This window comes from Sesamum indicum, linkage group LG16, assembly GCF_000512975.1.
Source record: "Sesamum indicum cultivar Zhongzhi No. 13 linkage group LG16, S_indicum_v1.0, whole genome shotgun sequence".
Lineage (NCBI taxonomy): Eukaryota > Viridiplantae > Streptophyta > Magnoliopsida > Lamiales > Pedaliaceae > Sesamum > Sesamum indicum.
In genome coordinates this window covers 3,690,458-3,694,201 of record NC_026160.1, presented here as the reverse complement: position 1 = coordinate 3,694,201, position 3,744 = coordinate 3,690,458, and the positions used below count along the sequence as shown (strand labels likewise).

The 3,744-nt window shown below is 34.1% G+C and overlaps 1 long non-coding RNA gene across 2 annotated transcripts; it reads right to left on the bottom strand.

The window, feature by feature from the left end:
* On the bottom strand, nt 1,996–3,497 carry LOC105178676. Of its 2 annotated transcripts, none has more exons than XR_849154.2 (3): nt 3,063–3,125; nt 2,852–2,966; nt 1,996–2,106 (listed from the first exon to the last, which is right to left on the bottom strand). It is a non-coding gene; the product is annotated as an uncharacterized LOC105178676 (long non-coding RNA). The 2 variants fall into 2 exon arrangements; XR_849153.2 differs by lacking the exon at nt 3,063–3,125 and adding an exon at nt 3,319–3,497 and having other exon boundaries at nt 1,998–2,106.

Here is a 3,744-nt window from a genome sequence, read left to right as displayed (position 1 = left end):
AGAGAGAGAGAGAGAGAGAGAGAGAGAGAGAGAGAGAGAGGGGAGAGTATGTGTGTGTGTGTGAGAGAGAGAGAGGGATAGAGTGTGTGCGTATGAATATGGATATTTTTGTCTTGTGATGTATTAATTTTATATAGCTTATAAGATCTTATAAAAAAGTTAGGAAAGTTAAACTTTTTTTTAAAAGAGTTTATAAGATCCAAAGCATCTTATCCTGAGATTTTATAAGCTCTTTACACAAAAAATTATCAAATACTTTATTGAAACTTATAAGCTGTCTAACATTTTATAAATTATTTTTAGCAGCTTATAAGCTTTTTCAAACATCCTCTAAGTCTAACTTGAATAGTTGGGGAAATGAAGACAAACTTATACTGGTACTACTCGGTGTCAAAGGATATGTTGTTGTAACAAAGGTCAAGTATTGTAAGATTGACTATACCTTTGATATTTTCTAGCTGAACAGTGCCACTGAAAAAGTTGTGTGACAGATCGAGAGCTTCAAGCCTTTCTAGTGTGGAGAAATGTAAAGTTGGAAATTCATAGACTGTGCAATTAGCTGGTTGTAGTTAAGTACAAGTATCTGCAAGGAGAAATAGCATTTTTAGTCCCATAAGTTAGGTCCATTTCACTTTTGGTCTCATTCATTACGGGATTAGCACTTTTAGTCCCATAACTTATAAAAATTAACACTTTTACTACTCAAGCACTTTTCCATCTACAATTTAATGATATAGGTCACGTGCCTAGTACATCCCCATTAAGTACTTTTGGTTGGAGGAAAATTTGGTCATTTTTTTCAATAGAAGCATATGAGTACTTCATTGGCCTACTTAATTCACTTGTAGAAGACATGATTATTCTGTTGCTTCTGCTTAGCTTCAACTCATAGAACCATGAGAAACAGAGGATTCAAATTTTGTGAGAAAAGAGAGAAATCGATATATTTTTTGCTCTAATTTTCTTAAAGATTTATTTTTTCTCCTCAAATGTAGTTATATTTTTTATCAAAAAATATTTTGAAATCATCCTAGTTGTCATCAACATGTCACCCACTCACATATTTCAGTATGGTCAGTGAAAAAATGGCAGCAATGTTTTCACGACGTACCTAATCTCCTAGATGGGAAGCTTCTTGGGCAAGCTCCAAAACAACACTATAGCTACGAGGGAATAAATTAACTCAATTATTGGAATAATGAGCGTATGGAGAGCACATATTCTTATAACTTTCATATACTACAAAATCCTTAGCAAACATAATTTCCTGAAATACTGGCATAAGCCCCTTTAGATTTATATAATTTCCACATGCGATAAAGTAAATAGTAAGGCTTCTACACCAGGCATTACAAAAACTGGAAGCCTAGGAAGCAATACATATCTATGGAGAACTAAAGAAAAAATAAGCCAGTTGTTCTGTTCCATTTTGGCCTAAATGGCCTATTATACGCAATTCCAGCTGTGATGTGGTCAATTGCAACACTGTTATTATAAGACTAGTTTCCATGAACAAGTGTTCGGGGTGTTCCAACCGCACAAACACAGAAAGTGATTCTATTTTTGTTTGAAAAGCTAGTTTGATTCAAGCATTATGACTTACTATGAGTAACTTTGTGGAGGTGATAAACGACTACAAACAACTATGCAAGCCACTTTCTATATTATTTATGGAAACTACTTGTTATAACCAAAATAAATTAACTAAGAGCTATCCCACTCAAACAGCAAACTACAAACCAAGTACCTTGCATGCAGTAGCGGTTGTGTCTTCATCTTGCGAGCAGCAAAAATTGTTTTCCAAGCACTCAATTGTATCTGCATCAAGAGCAACAACTCCAAGTTGGCGAGTGGATGTTGCTTTTTTTTGCTTTTCCTTTTCTCTTTTGGATATTGCTTTTTTTTTTTGTTTCTTTTGCTTCTTTTGTTTTTTGAATATATTGCTTTTTTTCTGTTTCTTTTTCTTCTTCTTTCTTTTCTATATATTGCTTTTTTCTGTTTCTTTTTCTTTTTTTTCTTCATTTTTTTTTTCTTCTTTTGTCGATATTGCTTTCCTCATTGGCTTCCTAGTTCTCTTGTGCTTGTCTCCAAGGCATCTTCAGAAATCTATTGAAAAAATAAGAGAAAAGTAGAGAGGTCAGTGTAAGACAACCTATCACTTATAAAAAATCATTGTTGTAGCAGAAATTGTATGGAGCAAACGAACCAGGCAAACTGCAACATTTCACTTGATTCTGCTGCACATTTTGTGTGCACTAATTCAATAGAATGAATTTCAGCAGCAACAGAAATCAATTATGCAGAATAATCCATTTAAACATATTGAAGTTTGCAATTCATTTACGCAAAAAGTTGGAAATATGGAATGTGAGTTGCACGATCGATGCATTAGGTTCAACACGTAATCTACGTTAATTCTTACTTAAACTAAAGCTGAACAATTACATTAATTTGCTATCTAATCCTAGTGACTTACGTATTTCCTTGGAAACAGAACTATTTTCAAGTAACACTAAAATGCACTCCCTCATCCTCTTTCTCCTGCCCAATTTTTAGGGCACCAAAAGAGCCTTAAATGAGTTCTTCCCTTTATCCTTTGTCATTCGACATCAAAAGATAATAGCAGATACAACTAGGATTCAGAATGTAACAACTAGAAACAAGAGCCAAAAAGCAATTATTTTTACGAGAAATCAAAAAACAGAGATAAGAGGAACAATTCTAGTTAATTCATATATTTATACACCATATGTGTGCAAAGTGGTATTAAAATAGCATTCATGGTAATTGAATGAATGAGAACATAGAAAATCTTCATAAAAATGTTCACCAATAGGGGAAGGACAATTACCACATAAGTTTCTTCAGGAACTACCGTAGCCCATACAATAGTTCTTTCCATGGGGTTTGACGTTGTGCAATATGTAACCCCTTTTTCTGCAAACCTTGTGACCACATGTCCTAAGCTACGAAAGCGAAAATATAGCTTAGGCGCCTTGAAGGCGGTGAGTGGATTCCAAAGGAAGAAGAAAAAAAGAAACACAAATAACGAAAGATCCTACCTCCAATTGATCCCAATTCCACCACTTTTGTGTAGCTACAATGGATTTTAGAGCATATTTCCCCATTTCCCACTTCTGCATCTCCTTCTTATATTTTCTCATCTCAGCACCTTCAGCTTTTGAAGCAGCTGTAAGCAGCTTCTCTTGCTATTTTAGAAGAATCAAGTAGATTAAATAATGTGTCACATAAATGAAAAACATGCAAGCACATCCACATATAAACATATTCATATGCAGTTTTTGAGTAATGACTTACTTCTTTCAGTTGTTTCTTTTCTTCCATTAGACGAAGTATCTCCTCCTTTGATATTCTCTTTGGTTTCATTGTTTCATATGCCTTCTTTTTCACTTTTGTATAGCATCCATCTTTATCTTGTCGACTCAGTATTTGACCCACACAATCCATTGTACAGGCTTTGTCTTCACATGCCTAAGGAATCATCAATACAGCAATTTAAATAGGATTATAAAATTAACAATGGATCAATTTACATTAATTCATATATTTTAGTATGGTAGGTGATAAGATGGCATCAAGCCCTATCAATGAAAATTCTCTCTCTTGGATAGCACTGAAACAAACGTGTCACAGGCATGTCAAACGAATACAAAAGAATCCAAAAATATCCTAGCAGCCATCAATATGTCACCACCACTAACATATTTCAGTATGGTGACTGAA